This window comes from Ochlerotatus camptorhynchus, unplaced genomic scaffold (genome assembly GCF_037179485.1).
Source record: "Ochlerotatus camptorhynchus isolate MF236.1 unplaced genomic scaffold, CSIRO-AGI_Acam_v1.1 ptg000102l, whole genome shotgun sequence".
Taxonomy (NCBI): domain Eukaryota; kingdom Metazoa; phylum Arthropoda; class Insecta; order Diptera; family Culicidae; genus Ochlerotatus; species Ochlerotatus camptorhynchus.
This window is the reverse complement of record NW_027040592.1, coordinates 2,095,362-2,118,565: the sequence shown is the minus strand read 5'-3', so window position 1 is coordinate 2,118,565 and position 23,204 is coordinate 2,095,362. Positions and strand designations below refer to the sequence as shown.

At 41.6% G+C, this 23,204-nt stretch overlaps 1 protein-coding gene and 2 pseudogenes across 1 annotated transcript in view; 2 read left to right on the top strand and 1 right to left on the bottom strand.

Annotated features, from left to right (window-relative positions):
* Nucleotides 1–23,204, top strand: part of beat-VII (beaten path VII) — a 495,135-nt gene that overhangs the window by 280,678 nt on the left and 191,253 nt on the right. The gene's annotated exons all lie outside the window — the stretch shown is intronic.
* LOC135699033 (uncharacterized) lies at nt 13,383–17,361 on the bottom strand (annotated as a pseudogene).
* On the top strand, nt 17,724–19,807 carry LOC135699131 (uncharacterized; annotated as a pseudogene).

Below are 23,204 nucleotides of genomic sequence, written 5' to 3'. Positions count from 1 at the left end.
AAATCTGTGTTAGGGAAAGCACTTTTTGCAGGAAATCGGTACCCATTTTATGATCATAGCAACAGTGACGTTTTGAAAAATGATAAATCCTCAATTTAACAGCTTCGTAGATAAATTTCCTATCGATTTGCGTACTTATAATTAAAATCCATCATCTCTGGATCAAAATCAGACCACTTTCATGACGCAACCGACTTTGGATTCTTTAATTGCACTGCCAATGTTGCCTTAAAAATAGATGGCATGTTAGATTTTAACACATGGGAACTGACATCCGATTGTTGACCTTAAAAAATGTCCAAAAAATACTTTATCAAATTTATAGTGGTCCTGAACAGGACCGTTTTGTCGTGATGGTTGAGTAATGCTGAGCTATTAGGGTGTTCAACACGGATTAGGCTGGCGAGCTGTAAGTTGTTTGGAACGAGGGTGACGCGCTTGGCATAGATGGCCCACAGCGACTCACGAAGATGGATCCCGATCAGTAGCGGTGAGGCTTCTTCCTCCTTCGAATTCAATTTTTACATCTGTGTTAGGGAAAGCGCTTTTTGCCGGCAGTCGGTGATAATGTGATCGGTGAGCTTCTAACATTTTTGCTGAACTTCTACGATTGTTAAACGCTACCATTGGCATAGCTAATGGAGGTACCTAAGGGCCATGACCCTCCACAATGATCTAATCCTCCTCGATAATGATCTAGACCCCCTCCATAATGATTTAGGCCCTCCCCAGAATGATGTTAGCGCCCTCCTTAATGCTATAGGCCACCTCCATAATGATCTAGGTCCCCTAAGACATACAATGTAATTATCATTGTAACAAAACGATCTACTCTTGATTGATGACAACAAATAAATAAATACGAACCTATCCAGAATTTTTAGATGATTAATATAATTTCCGGTATTAGTGGGCGTAGTCCGGCTACAGTCCGGCTACAGTGGGCGTAGATAATTCTGGATGGGGCTAGATAGTTATGGAAAAATCATAGATAATTATGGAGAAGACCTAGATCATGATGGAGGTGTCCTAAATCACTAAGGAGGTGGCCTAGATCATTGAAGAGGGACCTAACCCTCTAGGCACGTCCATTAGGTACGCTAAAAGTAGCGCAAAAACATCGTAGAAGCTCAGCCAAAATTGTAGAACCTTAGTGAACTTCGTTCAAGTTTATTGAATTTCGTGGAAGCTCAGGAAGGGTCGCATAGCTAATGTTTGATGAAAGTGAAATTTCATAAAATAAAAATTGGTCCGAAAAAAAAATTTACCCTCAAAAAAACCGAATGATCGATGTTTTGTGGTTTTTTAAATCCAACCATGATGACTTTAAAGAAAATTGTTTGCACGTGAAAAGTGTCAGGTTTTTTTTTAGATTTTTTATATGTGCATCCAATATTTATTAAAAAATCAACACATTTTTTTCGGAGCAGTGAATTTTTCCTAAAGAACTTAAAAATGTCTACGAAATCTAGAAAACCTTAAAGAAGTACAGAGATCTTTCGGGCAAATCTAATAACATCAGAAAAACACGTTAAACATCAGGAAAGTCTAGAATTTTAGGGAAGTTCTAAGATAGTGAACAATTGAATCCGAAAATGTATGGGAAGTTTCATAAAAATCAAGAAAATTTAAAGAACTTGTACATTGAAAATCTAATAACGTTTTGATTTAAGGAAAATTTCAGGGAAGTTCAAAGCAGTCCAGCGAAGTTGTGAATTTTCTGAGAACTTCTGAAACTTCATAGACGTTTTGAAAATTAAAGAGGATATCCTAGAACTTCAGGGAAACTCCGAGATCTTCAAGAAAGTTTCATGAACAAGCTTCAGGGCAGTTTCTAGAGTTGGGAGAACTTCAGGGAAGATGATAGCAGTTCCGATAGTCTCAGGGAAATATCAGGAAATTTTCAAGTAGCCCAGAAAAACTTCGAATATGTGAACACTTTAAACATTTTTTAAATCTCACAGGCTTTCATTGAAGCTTAGGAATTCTGTTCAATTAAGTTAAGGGCAGTACTAAGAGCTTCAGAAGAATTTCAATAATTCTAGTGAAGCTCCGATAACTTCAGGGGAGGTCAGAAAATCCTAAAACAGTTCAATTAGCTTAAGAGAAATTACAGAAATTTTAAAGAAGTTTCGGGAACATCTGGGAAATTGTTTAAGAACTTCCTGCAATTCCTGAAAAACTGAGGGAATCTTTGGGAAGTCTAGAGACTTTCAGGAAAGTCTAAATATTTTATGGGAAGTTCCGTGACAAACTTCAAAGCAGTTCCAATTGTTTCAGGAAAATTGTGGAAACTTTTGGAAGTTCTGAGGAGTTCATAAAAGTACAAGTGAACTTCAGGGAAAACAAAAGAATCTCGAGGAAGTCCAGAGAATTTCCAGAAAGTTCAGAGAAATGAACGAAAAATTCTGAGGTTTTTTTTTTGAGACCAGGTAATTATGTACACTGGTTGCACCAAAGAATTAGAGGGAACTGAATTGCATGCAGTTTTGCATTCCTTCATTTAGGCCTGCGGTTGAGGTTAGTCGAGGTTAATCAGCAGCTAACCTGTTTGGATCAATATAATTCTTTTCTGATTCACCTCCAAAAATCACTAATTTTGGGAGTCCTGTAAATTTTCACCTAAAGAGCTGTTAGCTGCCTTCTGGTCACCCCAGAAATCACCTATTGTGGAAGTCCTGTCAATGTTCACTCCAAGACATTTGTGGTTTCCATTAGCTGCCTTCTGATCACCCTAGGCATCACTTATTGTGGAAGTCCTGTTAATTGTCACTTCTTGATAGTTTTTACAATTTTCCTGAAGTTAATGGACGTGCTCTAAAGTTCTATCACATTGCTCGAAGTTCTCGGATCTTATCTGAAGATAAAGAAGCTAAAAATCTCTAGCCATTTATGAAGTTCTTTGGACTTCCTTTAAAATATTGGAACTTCTTGAAAGTTCTCTGATCTATGGTGAAGCTCCCGAAGTTTTAGTACAGTTCTTGAAACTGCCATGACGTTTATTGAACTTCAATTTTACCACATTTTCTCGAAGTTCATGAAACATTCCTGAAGATTTCGCAATTTTGCTGATACTCTCGGAACTTTGCTAAAGTTTGCGAAAAGGTACTGCAATTTCATTTAGGTTAATTGAACTGCCCTAAGGCTCTCTGATCTTCATTGATGGTCTCGGCGCTTTACTGAAGTTCACGCAATTCTCCTGAAGTGCTTCTCTGAAGATCTGAAATAAATGGAATTGTCCGAACAATCTTCAAACAAGCCTGAAGTTCTCCGGATTTACCAGAAGTTCCTGAACAATTTCAAAAAACTGTTTTGTGTTTTCCTAGACTTCTCTGAAATTCTCGGAACTTCTTAAAGGATATCTAAATATTCGCGAAATTCTTGAAACTGTCCAGATCTTTCCAAACTTCGTCCAAAGATTGGATTTTCCTTAAATTCTGGGAATATCCCTGAAGTTACTGTCCTTGAGACCTCAGATCTTCCCTGTAGATCTCTAGGCCTAGCTTCCCTGAGCTTCTTGGAACTTCTTTATTTTTTTACAATTCTCTTCCAGCTCTTTGGACGTCTTTTTTGAAAAAAATGCTACAGTTTTCCTAATGCTAATGGAACTATCTTTAAGTGTACTTGAAGCTTCCTAGAAGAGCCCAAATCTTTTCCAAAAAACCTGATATGTTCTCGCAGTCTTTTCAACGAAGTGACCAGAAATTCTCGTAACTTTCTTTCATTTTTTTTGGATGATGTCTAAATCATGGTCTACAGAACCCTCATAAAACCAAAATTGTTACTTGGGTAACGTCGAAATTTGCATAGATTCCAACTGTTTATTAGCTAACAAAACTCAATATTTTTCTGCATAACAAAGTGCATTCTATCGGCAATCTATTCAAAATTTGGAATCAAAACATGGTTTGGAATCAAAATTTGGATCAAAACATGGTTCCGGAGTTATTCCGGTTTCCGTTGGGGTCGCTTTGAGCCAGCATTCGGCTTTCCTGTTCTGTAATAATTATACACACGGTGAACATAATTTTTTCCAACTCACATTAGCTCTCTCGGGCATATTCCGGTGCCCCCGGAAACGTTCCAGTTTCCTCGGGGAACTGTCAAATTCTCAACAAGAACCAACACCCATCGTGCGATATATCAAACTTCATGATTTTACAAAACTTGGCCTGTAATTACCGTATGGAGAGTCCATATTCCTCCGCAACCACTGAACCTAATTGGTGTTGTTTCTAGTTGGGTCAGACCTTGAGGGCAGTTATCCAAAATATCATGACACTCACGTGACACTCGTCTTCGCATCAACCGACTATCGCTTACAGATCGTTTTGTCACGCAGTGAGAGGTAGAGCCATGGCAAACAACAATCACCAGTAATGGTCGCTGCTCACAAGGAAATCGTTACACCCGCTGCTGATAATGAAAAGCACAACGAAAACAGTGAAGACTTCTGCAGTGCGATCATGAAAAAAAGCGAAACGACAGAAGAAAATGAAAGCAATGCCTTCGCATTCCAAGTTCATCTCGGCAGGCACGACTGTGTGAGTTACAAACAAAGCAGGCAACATTAAACGGAAGCTGTTGGGCTCATTCACATAAGCAAGCAAAGCAGCAATTGCTTCAAAACGAGCACAGATGAGTGTTGTGATTGTCGGGATTGACCAGATCGGTGATGGATCACCACCAAAGACGACATTCACCAGTTGCTTTTTACTTCTTTCGTCAACTTGATGGATGGTCATGGAGAGAGCTTCCACGAGCACATTGATAGGAATGTACAAAGCGTTACTACCATCAGCTGTTTGATGATGGTGATTGTGATAGGTCGCAACTCTGCTTGAGGGCTTGGCATCGCATTCATGCAACATGAAAATCGGCAAGATGACAAAAAGTTAATGTCCTCAAAGGCACTCTTATAAGTCCACAAAGGTAATTTAAAATGAACTTGAAATTAGCGTGAATCACACTTTTCATGGTCATGATCTAGAATATTATCTCTATTTAACGTTTTGTGGGGTGAAATAAACCAAGCATACTGTTAAACGAACAGGAGGAGCTCTCAAATATGCAGCAGAGCTTCAATAAGTCACTGCATGCAGAAGCTAACCTCTCTTTTAGCCGTCCTCTTTTCACCTTTCTTCATGGAAATGAAAGAGATAGGAACGACTGGAGGCCAAAACAAACCCGGCATCACTGTGAATATTTGCGTGTAATGAAAGGAGACGGGAAGATTTATGCAAATATAGACGTCAGACAGTCAAAGGTTAAGGAGATCTTTAAGCAAGTTTCACGAACGAGCTACGCTCGGGCAGTTTCTAGAGTTGGGTGATCTGCAGGGAACATGATAACAGTTCCATTAATTTCAGAAATAAATGTCATGAAATGTTGCAATGCTCCCAAACGTTCAAGTGCTCCAGAAACCACCAGGGATGTGAAAATTTCATAAAATTGTTGAAAGCTCCACCGAAGTTCAGAGGTTGTTAATGAATCTTAAGACAGTTCTATTAAGTTCAGGGCAGTACTTAAAGCTTCCGAAGAATTTCAAGGGAAGTTACGACAACTTCAGGGAAGATCAGATAGTCTTATGACAGTTCCATTAGCTTAAGGTCGAAATAAACTAGCCATGGTGCTAAAAATCTCGCTAATGAATTAAAGAAAACATTCGCTTTCAGGGAAATTAAAGAAATTGTTTAAACTTCAGGAGCTTCATAGAATTAAAAAAAAAAAACTGTGGGAATCTTTGAGCAGTCCAGAAAAAAAGCATCTTTGTAGATTGAAAAACTTCATCGCAGTTATATTTTCCATTTGCCAGAGCCAAATACGCTGTATGTCAAGTTTTATATAGACAAATAGTAAATGAAGCCCACATATTTTTTATATGCTCCAAGATTTGAAAAATCTTTACAAATCTACATCCATTCCCAAACTTCAACTTGACTGCGAAAAACAATTGTCTTCACATAATTTCAAAAGTCTTCAAAATGAAGCCATGTCTTCAAATCTGGCATCCCTGGCAGTGTAACGCTCCGATTCGTGACCAGGGGTGTATCAAAGCTTCCAATCAGTGTCTGTTGCCTCATTGCTGAACCCTCATTCCGCCAAGTCCTTTTTCCTCTCCAGTCACTTATTAAATATTAATTATTAACAGCGTTGAGATGAAACCGCTTCACTCGAGTGCGCTGAAGAGAAACCTCTTTTTCATCCTTTCCATCCGTCTTGGTGAGTAGCAGCCGAGCAAGAAAGCTTAAAATGGCATCCAAAATGTTTTCACACGTCGTTATCTTAATTCCTTCCACCCACTGAGGAAAAGAAAAACGCTCTGCAAGACCTCCATGGAAGGCTGTGGTGGATTTTTCCATCCCCGTACACAAGCACCACAGTAGGCACCGAAACGACGATGCATGAATGAGTGGCAATTTTCATAAATATCCACTTCGTCTCCCCCGCATAAAAAAAAAGAATCATCAATCAAAGCACCCCTTAAGGCGCTTACTCTGTTGCTTCAACTCAAACCCACCCGATGACGGTGGCTCGCAGCGAGCGAAAAGAGCAACCATGGTTAAAATGAAAAATAGCAAACCATAATGCCGAATCTTGTCGATGCTTTTTCAGCACAAAAACCCCCCGCATGATTGTTATTGTTATCACGATCATTTGTATTATTCTGCCGCCGGGTTCGATCGCAAAAACGTTCCACAGCGCTCTAATTGCCATTCGATCGCAGTAGGCCCCCGCCGGTAGGAAGGATTGCAAACACGCACGACCTACTTCGACTGCAGCCCGTGTACACATAATGCCATTATCTACTCGTTAAAACAAAACAATCCCATCTCCGCTTCCGCCCAACGAACAACAAAACGTATTGCACTGCACTGAAGGCGGGTGCTGCTGGGCAGTCAGTATGTATGTCATCATCACGCTGTCAGCCGGGACGACATTATTGAATCCAGCCAGGCAGGCAAGTAGGTTGGTTACAGCGCACGAGTAGCTTGTTAGTCTCAGTTGCTGCGGAGGAATGCCATCTTCTTGTTCTTGACAGGAGGATATGTTGTATAAGAGAAGGTCCGACGCCGCCTCGGTTTACATCCTTCACGCTTATTTCCGCTTTCCATTGTACATGATTATCGTCTTGTCGTGACGAGATGTGCCGGTTGGTTGCATCACTGCAAGAAATTATCGGATGACGATTTCCGAAAGGAATCTGGTAATAGGTTAGTGACAACTTAATCGGTTTATTTAAATCAGAGCATGTAATTTACTTACTTATGTATCCTGCACAGAGATTTCCATCCTGGGCGGCTGCTCGCTTTTGTCGACTTCCCTTATTTCCTTGGTGAGCTTCCGCAGCCATGGGGCCCTGAGTCTGCCGCTGCTGCGATGTCCTACCAGGTTCCAATCCAGCGTAGTGTGTGGCTGACCCACGTCCACCTACATTCTCGAATTTCTGTTGAGATTGGTTTCTGAAAACGACATGGAAACGACGATGGAGTTCAGCGTTCGAGATGCAGTTATGAGGCCACCTGGCATGAATTATAAACCGCAGGCAGCGGTTGATGAAGACCTACAGCTTTTGAGTGTTCTCCGTTGATACATACCACGTCTCGCTGGCGTATAACAACACAGATTTCACGTTTGAATTTTGGCACATTTCGTATACTCGCAAAAGCAGCTCTTACCTTCTTGATTCGTGCTGTCGCTGTTAGGTAGGAAGGGTTGTGTGTGATGAAATCCAACGATTTGGTCTTGTTGACGTTGATGGTAAAATCTTTCATATTTTTGTTACATGTTCCATTTTCGGTTTACACAAAGTGTACCCCCAAAGATCTAGAAATCACAGACGTAGTCCTACGTCAAAAAAGAGCCTCTTCGTGGGATAGGGATAGGAGGGATATTCATTCGAGCTGGATTGTTGACTCTGGTTAGTCGTTGCCGTCCTGGACTGGTAGAATACAAATTTTCTCCACCGGGCGAATTAGCAGTCCTGTAGCGGTTTTCAAGGTGACCACTCTTACGGTTCCGTCTTTACCGGGGTGTACCTTGACTATACGCCCCATCTTCCAGTGCATAGGAAGTTGATTATCATCCCTAATGATGACTAGCGTTCCGACATCGATGGAAACAGCTGGTTTCCATCGTCTCGCTCGTCCTTGAAGCTGGCACAAGTACTCTCTTCGCCAGCGCTTCCAGAAGTCTTGCAGCATTCTCTGGGTCAGCTTCCATTGATTGAGTCGATTTAGAGGAACGTCTGTAAAGTCTGGCTCGGGAAACGCTTGTAGTGATTCTCCAACCCGAAAGTGAGCACGCGTTCACGGCTGTAGATCATTCGGATCATCGGACATGGGAGTGAGCGGACGAGAGTTAAGGCATGCTTCAACTTGAGTGAGCAGTGCACTCATGTCTTCAGTAAATGGGTATTGGCCGAACGAACTGCAGCTTCCCATAAGCCTCCGAAGTGTGGCGCGCTCGGAAGGTTGAAGTGCCACTGTATTCCTTCCTTGGCTAATTCCCTGGTGACAGCTTCACGGTGTTCATTGTTCTTGAGCAACTTGAAGAAGTTCTGCAACTTATTCCGTGCACCAACAAAGTTGGTGCCATTGTCGGAAAAAAAATATCGGTACACCGCTCTCGCCTGGCGATAAACCGTCTCAGTGCCTGAAGAAATCTGTCGGTTGACAAATCCGAGACAAGTTCCATTATGCATGGACTCGGTACACATACAAATGAAAATCGCTACATAGACCTTGACTGCCGGAAGCCTTGCAGCAAGTCTTACGTAGATCGGACCGAAGTAGTCCCCGACCGTTCGTGAAAAAGGGCGCGATATCGTGACTCGTGACGATGGTAGATCCCCCATCTGTTGTTAGACAGTGGATGGTTTCGAGCGGAAGCACGTCTGACATCCTCCTAACGGCCAGAGGTGAAGTCTTACAACGCTCAACAGTAGATGTTTTTTCCTCCATTTCCATGGAATGCTTCAAACAGCCGCCAAGCTGAATTAGTTGATCTGTCGATATGAATTGATTGAACCACCGCAACGCCGATCCTCTCGCAACTGTCTCCCCTTCGGACAACGCCTTCTATTCTGCCTCGAAAACTTCAGCGTTGAATTCAGCGAATACAGAGGCTGGGGCAGCAACTACAGTCCACCGTTTTTCCTCATCTCCTTCTCCAACTGGTGAATTAGGTGGCAGGTTTGGCCATTGACCTTCTTCTTCCTCTAGCCAGCTCGGTCCTTGCCACCAGAACGAATTGTTCACGATGGCTTCCGGTGAAATCCCTCTGGAGATAAGATCTGCGGGATTCTGAATTCCTGAAACGAGTCGCCACTGAGATTGCTGGGTAAACGATTGTATTTTTGACACTCTGTTTGCAACGAAGGTAGTCCAAATCATTGGAGGAGCCTCTATCAAACGCAGAACTCAGGTGGAATCTATCCAGAAGTACGACCTGCCCATGAACCGTATCGATTGTGTGACTTTTCGAAAATCTCTGCCGCAATGAGTGCTCGCCTTTCGTGGATCTCGGAGAGCATTCGAAGTGATGACACAACGGTCAATGCGTATTTCATTGAACAGTGATAACTGTTCGTGGAATTTTCTCCAGGTCTCACCCACCGTCGATGGTAGCGACTGATCCCAATCAAGCATTTGACCTTGTCCGTCACGTAATGCCCATAACTGTTGCATAAATATCTTCCAAGAGCCCCAAAGGGTCAAACAGTGTGACGATTACTGACAGCACGTATCGTTTATTAAGTGGTGTATCTAGGACATCCACGTCCAAATCAACCTCTTCTGATAACCGAATCGCTAGATCTTCTTCAGGAATTCCTTCCAACACGGTCGGACAGTTTGAAGATTGAATCCACCACTTGACATCATTGGATCCAGTTGTACCCGCAAGCTGGTTGCTGTTACTTTTTCGTCCGCTTTTGTGATGACATCATCCATGTAGGTGTCTTCATGAACCGCTCTCGCCGGGAGCGGATAATGGTCCTTCTCATCCAATGCCAGCTGCTTGAGCGGTCAGAGGTTTCCAGAAACGGTGCCGATTTTTTGCCATCAGTAACCGTGTTGAGCTCGTAGATCTTAACAACCTCCGCAGGTAAAAAGCGCCAGAGAATACACTGCAAGACACGTTCCAGAAGATAGACGAGGAAGGATTTGTTGGAACATTTTCTCTACGTCCGAAACAAGCATGAGCTGCCTTGTCCTACAACTGAGGGATACACCCCCACCTTAGTAGTGGTACTTGCCTCCTTGAATACGGGGTGGTGTCGAAGATAGCACCGATTTACCATCTCCTTATCCGTTTCCTCCACCTCTCGCATATGACTGAGCTTGATGTACTCCGCCATAAACGCATTGTACTGTTGACGAAGCGATGAATCCTTACCCAGTCTGCATTCCGTTGCTTGTAGATGCCGATATGCGATGTCCCTTGACTCGCCCAACCATGAGATGGCGTTTTCATTCTTCGGTAATGAGACAGTGTACCGACCGTCTGATCCTCGTTGAACCGTGCTAACGAAGATATCCTCACAGCGTGTTTCCTCCAGCGAGTGAGCTTTGCCTGACTCAACATCCTCGCAGGAGCAGAAACGAGAGATCAATGCGTCTAACTTATCAAGTATCGATACATTGCAAATAATTTGTAGAGAGCGAGATGGAAGCGAAACAGGCAGGTTGGCAGGTTCACCGTCACCTTCGGGAGAACCAGAAAGTCTTGTTCACGTGAGAACTGAGACACTCGTGAGCACACTGATGCGTGTACCCTTTGTTTAACCTTGGTGGTCACTTGCCTGATCCCGAGCACCGATATATCTACTCGGTCGCGAGTTACCTTCATCAACTGACTCAATCGCTCAGTGATAAAATTGCTCTCCGACCCTGAGTCTAGAAGAGCGCGAGCGTGTTGGCGGCAGCCATTTTCATCCTCAATTATAACGACAGCCATTGCCAACAGCACCTGTGATACATGCTGGGGGACCGCACCAGACAACAATGCATTTGTAGCTGCCATGTTTGCGACTTGGACGGAATCAGAGTTGAATCCTCGGGAGGAGAAGGTTTGTTGCTTTCAGCAGCCGAAACCCTTTTATCACCTTTCCCCTTCGGTTTGAAACACATCAGTGTGTGGTGGCAAACCTCACAGTGCCGGCAAGAATAATTGGATTGGCATTCCCTAGCCAAGTGTCCGGCTTTGAAGCAATTCCGCACGGGAACATATCCAGTCTCCGAAATGGGACAAATGACTCATGATTTCATGAACATAGCGTATGTTTCATGTTTTCAAAAGACGTATAAGAGTGTGCGTTTTATGAACACGGGGCCTCCCTTAGCTCTGTCGGTAAAGGCACAGCCAAGGATGGAAATGGTCATTCACTCACATTACTCTTGGTAACTCAGCTCATTGTTTTGGCAGCTACTTTCCGTTCGCTCACAAATTAATGAAATCTCTCCAAATGAACTAACCTGAACGTTGATACAGATGAACCCCAAAGGAATGAGTCGAGAAAATGAATGACATCAAAGCAGATGAATGCGCATGATTGTCATTCTTTTGCCAGAATGGGATTCACAAGATTGTTTCGTGAACGTTCACACGTGAATCAATTTTTTTGTTATGTATGAATGCACGATTGCATTCTTGAGTCTATGCATACATAACTACTGATCTAGTTTACCATACAAGTAGGCGGTTTTAATGTCGAAGTGTTTCAACGTCATTTTAACGCTACGCATCAAAGAAAGAAGCGCCTTGGGAAGAGTCGGAAAAGTATTTTACTTGGTTTCTGGAGTTAATCAAAATCTTCGTCGTACCGTTCCGATTCAAATTTCGGACGATTCAAATTTCGGACACTTTCATTTTTAATTAAATATTACATCCAGTTAGAAACAAAGTAATAATGTTACATGATCGTGGAGGCACTAGTCAAAACAAATTAAAATTTACAAGACATGTGGATCATATTCGACCGAGATAATCAACTTTTAAAAGTGTCCGAAATTCGAGTTTAAGTGTCCGAAATTTGAATCGGCACGGTACTTCAGGGAATACCATTGCGCCTTTGTATTTTATCAGTGACATTCCTCATCTTTCTGAAGACCCAACCGAATCCAATGTCGTTTAACCAAACGTTATCAAGATCTCAGGTATCATATATGTATCCTGGTGTTGCTACTTCCATCAGACCTCCCTGGACCAGGCCAAACGTTATGAGTCAGCTCTCCAACAGTGATCGTTATTGTCGTAAACGTTTTCGGGAAAGTGTCATCTTCATGGACATCTTCCGTTAAAACAGTAACAAGCACAAATCTGCTGAACTTCACTAGGACCTATTTTCAACCCGTGTCCCAAATCCTCACGCACTACCTTCAACAGCGGTTGCAGATCTCTGTGTCCGTATCTACGCCACCAAAAATACTGGAAAAGTTAGCAGTGCACGTGTTTTGGGTCTACTACGAACTCCCGATCCGATAATTGTTTCAGAAGAAATAGACCATCGTTCCGTTTACCCAATAACACAGCTTCTTCTCCTTTTAGCACAGAAAACATGAAGCTTGTCAAATAACCCTTGAAACACCAAATCAATTATTCGGCTCACGACAGCAAGTTCTGTGCAAGCGATTCACAGAGACAGTCTACCCGGAACCAGTACCAGCGATTTACCATCAGCCAGACAAAAAACGGCAATTTAGACTGATTATTATGTTCTTTTAGAATGTTGGTGTCTTTCTTGATGTGAAAAGTTGCACTGCATCTTCTCCAGCTACCCCAGCATCAAGGCACAACTATCCCCCAGACTCCGATTTTGCAACATTTTTTGCTTGCTGTGGATTTGCATTTCGCAAAATGTCATTTTTTGCAGTAATACAAAGTTTATTTTTGCTATAGTGTTCTTCAAGGAACCGGTCGTTAGAACTTCATCACAGAGCAATGCGTTCACGGTATTCCTTAGTCCAACAAGTTTCCCTTGGTAAAATTGTCCGCCAAATTCACATATGATCGACTTTTGAGTGCCATTGTCAATCAGCCGTTGGATTTCTAGAGGCTAGGCAACATAAAAGCCATGCAATCGTGGTCTCTCAGAGTACATTCAAATGAAGATGTAACGTCGCCATTTTACCGTTATACGACGTCCTTTAAAAAACAAGTTTTGCGTTATGCTCACGAATCATATCCACACCTATGAACAATATGCAAAATTTTGGCTACACAAGTTCACGGATGAATAAGGTTGGTACCAGTTTCTAGAATGTTTCGTCTGTCTATCTGTCTGTCTGTGACAACGGTAAAAATAAAAAAGATCGAGATATTATTTTGTGCAAAATATGATTATTTCATTTGATTTTATTTCTTCAAAAACAGATCATCTACTAGATATGATCTCCATCAATCGAAGCCACGATTCGAGGAAGAATGTCTGGATTAAGATTGAGTAGCAAAGCATTTTCGATAGCACCAGCCGTCAGATTCATTCTTTGATCACTCAACATTAACTTCAATGCACTAAAACCACGCTCGACTGACACCTGCGTAGCTGAAGCCGATAAAACAATCATAGCCACTCTGCAAAGTTCAGGGCTTGTGAACTTCTGACCTTCCCAGTATGCTAGCAAATCAAAATGCACTGGTTTCTCATAGCTGGTAGATGGACCTTCTCCCTCGTCTCAAGCTGCTTCAGTTTTTGAGCAAAAGAAGTGTTACTTGTCAACGATGAGCTGCCTTGTGAATCCTCGTCAAAAAATCCTGCCAAAATAGTCTCCAGATCATCTTCATCCGTGTTGATACTTGGAGCATCAACAGTTTGATCGATTTTTCCGTTAACGCAACCATGCAGTTTAATAAGAAACTCCTACAAAATTATGGAAAAAAAATATCATATAAGAACATAGTAGAGACATGATGAGCTGCAGAAAAAAAAACCTACTTGTACAAGCTCTTTATTTTTCGATGAAATTCTTTTCGATCCCAGGTAATTGAATCGAGGGTCAAGATATGCGCAGGCCTTGAACTGATTTGATTCAGTGAGCTTCTGTAAACGCCGTTGACATGCTTCCAGTAGTCGTTGAGCTAAACAATTTTATTTCAACCTAATCAAATTCGCCTGACATACTAGCCAGTATGCATAGAAATCGCTCAATACGACGTGTCACTTTTGAAGTTGCATGGTGAGAACAAATGGTGCTTCAAATGCCTCGCAAAATCTTTCAATGAATTTCCAATGTGGTGAGAAATCTGTAATCATTAAAAAGAAAACTAATTGAGTGATTATCAATTGCAGCGTTAAAAACAACGTTTAAAGAGCAGAGGGAAGTTCTTTGTTTTATGACGAGCCATATATAAGATATAGGAAAATACGCAACGATGGGGAAGAGGTGTAATAAAGTTCAAAGCACTATTTTAAATCTTTATGAGCAATCATGAAAAACATTATAAAAAATCGCATACTTACCAATTTCCGGATAAGCCTTTTTAAGCATGCTGAAGAATTGTTTTTGCTTCAATAGAGACTTCAACATCACATATAGGTGCTGTTCCATCGGGTCTTATTACTGATCGGTGGAAGGTGGGCATCATGTTGTTTGACGAATTTGTGGTATTCAGTTTGTCGTAATTTAATAACCAGTTTTTGAATTTTTCGGATTCGTTTTTCATACGGCTTGATAACGTCCCATACTGCCAGCTGTGCAGTATGTGCTGCACATCGAACGCTACACAAAATGTCCTGCATCGAGGCATCAAAGGGATCTGTGGAGACCGGTGGAGTCTCCGTTGTTTCATTTCTTCCATCTTTGCCATTATTAAAATCATCATCTTCATCATCTGCCTCGGAGTCAGCATCGTCAGCCTCGATTTGCTCATCCGCACCATCTACCGTATCAGGCCGATCAATATCCTCATCGCAGGTGTCTTCGAAACTTTGATCCGTAAGAAATTTTAGATCGATGTTAGCTTTCTCGAGTGACTTCTTCATCTCGGAAACAGAGGCAACCATATTTGCTCCGTTGTCGTGAGTGACAGCATACACCTGATGCAGTTTAACTTCGAAATCATCCAATACATTTTCTATCAGCGTCTTCAAGTTTTCCTTCGTTTGCCTTTCTTGAGTCTCTTTGATGGCTAGAATTATAATTAAAGCAAAACAAATTTAATAAATTTAAAAAGGAAAAAAAAAATCCTCAGATATTTTGCAGATCACTTCATAGCATCCCACCATTTGCCAAAGTCTGGAGCAAATTTTAAAGACTATCAAATTTTACCTTACAAAGGTTGCTTACGTCGATTCATGCTTCGAAAAATCAACACTGCACAGTGCTCTAGGATTGAAAATTAGGAAGACAGAACTTTTAGTAAGTTTTATAGATTTGGAGTCTTGAGTAAAGTTTGTATGGTTGAAATATTTTAGTCGTTTCAAAAATTAGGATTGACCTAACTTTTGTCTTGATAATTTTGTATCCTGGACCACTGCACTGGCGAAAAAGGGAAAAAATATTCTTGTTAGCCCTAAGGGTTTAGTTGTAAGGTATTTTTCTTGGGCCTTTCTAACCTGTCTCACTCCCGTTGTAATGTTTTGTTAACACAAAAGTGCCTCTAGCGTGTACGATAAACTTACACGTTAGTTGGTTAGTGAATTGATCAGAAACATATTTACCGAGATTACGAACTACAACTTTATAATCAATAATGATTCGCGCACTGATTCCAACGAAGTGGCGACTTCCTCTGGATGCTCCATCAACTTCGATTGTTATCAGCGGTTGTTGTTTGAATTCTGCTGATATGAGCTGCCGAGCTATACATGCTGAGTTGTCCACCAAACCGGCCACAGTTTTACGATTGGCAGTGATTTCGGTGGCATCATAGAGAGGACCTACCAATGTTTTGAATCCTTCCATTTCCGGGAACGAATGTGGGAGGTGATTGACAGTAGCTAACTGCAAAGTGCCAAGAAGGACGGTTTCTCTGTTCTTTTCCACAGGTAGCTTTCTAGATTTTTTCTTAGCCGGTTCAGCTGCTTTCTCAGTTGGCGGGGCAGGTAAATCCATTGCCGCGTAAACATCCTGGTGCATTTTAAAAACATGCCTTTTAAAATTCCCCGGCATTAGCGTATCTTGCTTATAATTACAATTTTCACTGGCTTTGCAGAGGAACTTCCCGTTTTCCACCTGGATAACATGCAGTAGGGTGTTTTTCTGCGTACAACGTCGTTTCTTTCTGGAAATTTTAATAGTATATATGTATATATGAATTGCAGAGATCTATTATATTGTCAAATACTTACTTTGATTTTTGCGATCACGGGTTGATGATTTAGTAAAATTGAAACAGCACACAGAAGTACACTTCTGGCTAAATAAAACACGGCAACGTTATGCGATTAGAATCTTTCGCGAAGAATCTTTGCGAACGAAAGAATGCATTCATTTGCGATCCTTTTGACAATCATTCAGAATGCGAAGCAAGTAACGTGGGAATGAATCAATGGATGAACATAAACATCAATAAACGCTGTCAACCTTTTCATGTTTTCGTTCCATCTTATCCTGTTGCGTGAACGCGTAACTCTCCACAGGCAGGGCTGCGGAGATTGTTTATCACAGCGAAAAAATGTTCATTGGTGATTCCAAATTGAACGTTAAGTGAATGATTTTTTCCATGCTTGGGCACAGCTACAAAGCAAGACCATGCTGGAGGTGGCAGGGTTTGATTCCCGGTCCGGTCTAGGAATTTTTCGGGTTGAAAAATTTCTCGACTTCCCTGGGCATAGAGTATGGTTGTACTTGGCACACAATTATACTAATGCAAAAATGGTACAAGCATCGAAAGCTCTCAATTAATAACTGCGGAAGTTCATCTAGAACACTAAGCTGAGAGCACGCAGTAAGCTAATATGCGATAAGCTTGAAATGCAAGATGAAGAAGCAGTTGATTGTTTCGATCTGATTATTCTTTTCAGTTTACCTTCTTCTAAACACAGTCAACTCTTCATAACTCGATATTGAAGGGACCATCGACTTAGGAAATTTAAAAAAAATCGTCCTTAGTTTTAAGTAGTCTCAATGATTTTTCAGACTACGCTGAATTATCTGATCTTATTTACAGAAAACAAAATAGGAAAGACCCTAGCTCTTTTTTTGTAAAATGATCAATATTCAAACCAAAGAGAGTCATATCCAACCAATTCGCTATTTGGCGTGGAATTGCTCCAATATCCACTAAGCATCTATTAATATAATTAAGTTACAACAAATAAATTCATCGGATTGAAGAAAACCATCGCATCGCTTCATAAGGACGTAGCATTTTTGAAGAAATGCCAAAAATATAAGGTTATACCTACCTATAAGCCATAGGATTAAGGTACGGACACCCACCCCACCCAGCGTAGCAAAGAGGATGGAAGCAGAGTTCATCAAGGATAGCATCAGACGGCTATATAGCAAACTGGACATGAAGATTTTGGAATGTTATTATCTACGTCACAAATTGGCCAAGGAGTATCCAATTAAATTGCAGAAGTTTCTGTCTAGGGCCTGTAGGATCTAAGCAACCATTGGTTTTGTAACAACCTTAAAGCATGAGAATAAATATTCATTATCAGTTGTACCTCGGACCGAACCAGACGTTTCTACATTTTGGCGACGAGCGATAAAAGTTACCCACGGATTTGGACACTCCACCCCAGAAAATTTTACTCGGACCTCCGTGAGATGGCTTGGCCTATGGTGAGTACTTGTGATAAAGCAGATTTTCGAGAGAGTTTGCAGTGGAAAATTCTAATGTACCAAACCTGAAATCATTTCCCTGGATAGAAAATTCTTAGGGATGATTTTACCTGAGAAAATTGAATTTCAATTTCTCCCGTAAACCCGGAATTTAACATCCTAAGAAATAGAGGCAGTTCAGGGTATTTTTTTTTCGGAATGAAAATCCTAATCGCTTAGGGATGATTCTCACTAAAACAATTTTGTTGATGACGTGAGACCCGGTGATTCTGGAAAATTCTAAACAAAATACGCGGAACCCATAGCAACGGGATGAAGTACGCAGTGAAATATGTAAAAAGTATCATTATGTGGAACCCAATGTTTCATGGGATGCAGTACGCAGAAATTCTTAATGTGAAAGAAAGCGGAACCTTTCGTTTGGAATGAAGTACGCAGGAAAGTATGAGATATTTTAAGCGGAATCCGACGTTTAAGGATGTAGTACGCAGTAAATCTGAACTTAGAGAATGTTAAATGCGGAACCCAACATTTGGGATGAAGTACGCAGAGTGATACTGTGTATATGTATTTCAGTGCGGAACCTGAGTTTTGTGTAGTACGCAGATCACATGAATTTTGATAAAAATACGTCACAGACGTAGTGTAGCTCGTAAAGTACCTTAAAATGCGTGTTTTCTAGGTAAACCAGTTGATCCCTCCGTTTGCCGAAGATGCCGACGGACCAGTGTCTGCCCGCTGGGAGAAGTGGCGTGAACATTTTGAAGCATACCTAGCATGGAAGGACGTTGACAATCCGGAGGAAAAATTCAAATCCCTGATGATGTTCGGTGGACCAGACATCCGGAAAGTGGTCAAGCAAGTTCATGTTGACGAATCACACGCTATGGAGAACCGGTACCACATTGCCATGTCAATGTTGGACGATTACTTTGTACCGAGACTCTCGAAAACGTTCGAACGTCAGAAGTTCCGCGAGATGAAACCAGCTGTAGGTGAAAAGTTTGACACTTTTGTCATCAGACTGAAAAAGCAGGCAGCCTACTGTGATTTTGGAGATCAGCTGGAAAGCATGGTAGCTGACCAAATTATTACAACTACAACGGATGTGAGTCTGAAGAGGAAGTGCCTGGAAAAAGACTTTAACTTCAAGGAGATCGTAGCGATCGGTCGTACCCACGAGTCTGTTCAAATACAGATGAGCGATTTGGACAATCGGAACGGAAACTTACAAAAAGTCAGCGCTGTCGAAACGGAGGCCAATGAAGAGTCAATTTTGAAGGTACGCTCCAAACCCGGAGGACCAAGGCGGTTCAGATGTTTCCGATGCAATGGCAGACATGATTCGAAAGATCCATCGTGTCCAGCCAAATCACTCGAATGCAGAAGTTGTGGTCAAGTGGGACACTTTTCCCGCTGCTGTTTTCTAAAAAGGAAGAAGACCAACGGACAACCGTCCCAGTACAATCGTTTCGGAGCTTCCCGTAAACAAAAGCGATTCGTACGAGAAGTATCTGTAGATGGAACCGAGCGCAACTCAGATGTAGTTGATCTTTTCCATCTAGGAGCAGGAAAGAAGCTGGTTCCAGTATCTGTTGGAGGAGTTTGTTTGAAGTTCGTGATTGACACAGGAGCAGACGAAGACGTTTTAAGCGAAGCGGGTTGGGCTACGTTGAAACGCGTTGGGTTTGAAGCATACTCTATCAGGAGAGGAAGCAGCAAAGTATTCAATGCTTATGGGATAAATACACCGTTGAAAGTACTTGGTGAAGTCGACGCAGAAGCTATGATCGACGGTCGGAGTACCGACACTACGTTCTACGTGATCCAGAATGGGAAATGCTCGCTTCTCTCAGGTGACACAGCAGTCAAACTTGGATTGGTGAAATTTTTGCAAGCAGTGAATGATGAATCGTTCCCACATATGAATGGTAAGCAATAATTTATACAGGTAAATTTAAATAAATCTATTCTAAACTTCACATGTGTACAGGTATTGTTGCTAATATCAAAATCGATAAAACTGTAACTCCAGTCCGCCAAAGCCTTCGTCGCATACCATTTCCTCTTGAAGAATTGACCTTGAAAAACTTCGGGAGCTAGAGAAGCAGGACATCATTGAACGTGTCAATGAAGCTTCTGAATGGGTCTCTCCAATGTTAGTAAAGCGTAAAAGCTTCGATGAGGTCAGACTTATTGTAGATCTCCGGGAGGCTAACAAAGCAATAGTTAGAGAAGTCCATCCCCTTCCAACACTCGAGCAAATAACGAAGAAAATCGGAGGAAATCAAATTTTCACTAAACTTGACATTCGACAAGCTTTCCATCAAGTTCTTCTTCGAGAAGATTGTCGATACATCACCACCTTCATTTCCCCCCTTGGTTTATTCCGTTATAAAAGGCTCATGTTTGGACTTTCTGCTGCTCCTGAGTTGTTTCAAAAAGTTATGGAGACGATTTTTGCTGATCTTCCATGGCTTATTATTTTCATTGATGACATTCTGATCCCCGCTAGAAACGAATCTGAGCTTCGTAAAAGAACTTTGATGGTGTATAACAGATTGAAGCAGTACAAGATACTACTGAATGCTGACAAAGTTATCACAGGCGCTAGGGAAATAGACTTCTTGGGTTATCACATTTCTACACAAGGAATTTCAATTTCTCAAGAAAAACTAAACTAAACCCAAGTCCGCAGAAGCAGTTCGAAGTCTGCTTGGTTTGGTTAATTTCGTTCATCGACATGTTCCAAATATGGCAACCATTACACACCCCCTAAATCAGCTCACAAAGAAAGGCATAAACTTCGAATGGAAACCAGTACACCAACAAGCATTCGAGCAAATTAAGATGATTCTACTTAACAAAAATACCCTTGGATTTTATAATGTTGACGATGAAACTTATGTTATTGCCGATGGGAGTCCTGTTGGCCTTAGTGCTGTTTTGGTACAGAAAGGGAAAGATAATCGCAATCGTGTGATCTGTTATGCGTCTAAAACTCTCACTCCGACAGAACAGAAGTATGCGCAGACTGAGCGAGAAGCTTTAGCATTAGTATGGGCTTGTGAAAAGTTTCACTATTATCTTTACGGGAAGTTTTTCCATCTGGTTACGGACCATAAGCCGTTAGTCGTGATTTTTGGAGATCGTCTGAAGCCGTCACCAAGGATTGAACGATGGAAGTTGCGCCTGATGTCCTACGATTTCAAAGTAATGTACCGTCCAGGAAAGAATAACATCGCTGACCCGCTGTCACGACTCTGCCAATCTGTACCAGATAATGGACCTAGCTTTGATGAAGAATCAGAAAGAATCGTACGAATGATAGCTAGTGATGCTTGCCCGTTGGCAATAACCCTTCAGGAAATTGTAACTGCCACAAACTCAGATGAAGAACTGCAAGAACTGATTAAATGGTTACCGTACCCTTCTCGACGTTGGCCTAGAACATTAATGCGTTATGCAAAGATGTCGGGATGCTTCACCAGCGATGGACATTTATTGATGAAAGATCAAAGAATTGTAATTCCTCGAATCCTACAAACCCAAATTTTGAAGCTTGCACACGAACCTCACCTTGGAATTGCAGCAATGAAACGTCGACTACGATCTAAAGTATGGTGGACTAGGATGGACTCTATGGTAGAGAAATTCGTCCAATCTTGCACAGACGTGGAGCAGATCATCATTGAAGTAGAAACAGCGATTACCAAGATACTTCCAACATCATCACAGAATACGGTTAGGACTATCACATCGAACATAATCAAGGACGGACAGGAACAAAGTCGCGCCAACGAAAAAGAAATTCGGATTGTAAAGGAGCTGAAAAGTAAAGCAGTATACTACGTTAAAGCAGACAAGGACAACGCGGTCGTTATCATGGACAAAGACGATTACGACAATCAAATGACAACGAAGATTAACAACGGACCATATAGACAGCTTCGAGTAGACCCCTTAAAGAATATAGTGAAACGCGTGGAGAAAGCACGAAGGAGTGCAAATCGATATTAGGAGATGGAGCATGGATGTTTGCGGGAACCTAATCCCAGGATCAAACTTCTCCCCAATGTTCACAAACCGGGGAATGAAATGCGAGAGATTGTGTCTGCAGTTGGTTCCCCCACCCACAAACTAGCGAAGTGGCTAGTCCCAGAGTTCGATAGTATGCCGAATCAGTTCCAGAGTAAAGCAGTTATTAACGCCCAGCAACTACAATCTTCAGAAGACATAAACGAGGACGAGATTATGGTATCTTTCGACGTCACAGCTCTTTTTCCCAGCGTACCGGTCAAGGAATCGATCAACCATTTGGAGGACTGGCTATTAACACAACGAGAGGATGCAGGTTTGTGGAGGTTTGTTGGCGATATCTTCAGCGTATGTTGTTAAACGGGAAGCCCTTCCACAAATTTTAGATGACATCAACAGAATTCACAAGGATATCAAATTCACTCACGAGGTAGAAAAAGACGGGAAACTCGCATTTCTCGATATTCTAGTCATCAGGGAATCGTCATCATCCTTTTCGCATGAATACGAAATTTGCAGGAAACCAACAAGCACCAAAAGAGTTACGTTCAAGCAGAAAATGGCCGCCTTTCACCACATGATTCACCGGATGCAGACTCTTCCACTCAGCGATACAGGAAAGGTTAAGGAATTACAGTACATCTTCGAAACAGCAAGACTCAACGGATACAAGGAGACCCTCACCGCAGCACCTGAACCCTTGAAACGTGTGTCCGTTCCATTTGATCAAGATATTACTTGTAAGCTAAGACCACAGTTAAAACAATTCGGATTAGATTTAGTTTTCACCAGTAGGCATAACCAGTTGAAATCATTGTTAGGATCCACTAGACCCCGTTCATGTTTTAGGTAAAGCAGGTATATATGAAATAAGCTGTAATCATTGTAACAAAGTATATGTAGGACAAACCAAGAGAACTTTTGCAGCTAGATTTAAAGAACATATAGCGGAGGTTAATAAGGCCAAAAAGCAAGAGGAAAAAGGCCTAACATATGATTTCAAATCAAAGGTTGCAGAACACATCTTCACAGTGGACCACCAACTATCGACGGAGGGCATCACAATTTTACGAACCGTACCTACACCATGGAAATTGGATGTTTCAGAGAGCCTCGAGATCAACAAACAACGTAATTCAACTTTACTCAACAGGGATCAAGGAAACGGACACACATGGCTTTTCAAATTACTACCTAGGACACATCAACGAGTAAGCAGCGGAGTACCTGGTCCTACAGGAAATTAAATTTAAGTTTACCTATTTTCTAAGTGAAAATGAACCTATCTTAATGTGTGACACTGAAAAAGTCTGCACATTGTAGACGAAATACGTGTATCTGTCAAGGATAAGCAAATAAGGTAGTGGAATTAAATGGAAATTACTAACCCTTCTCTCTCTCTCATTATATAAGTAACAACGAATATTCAAC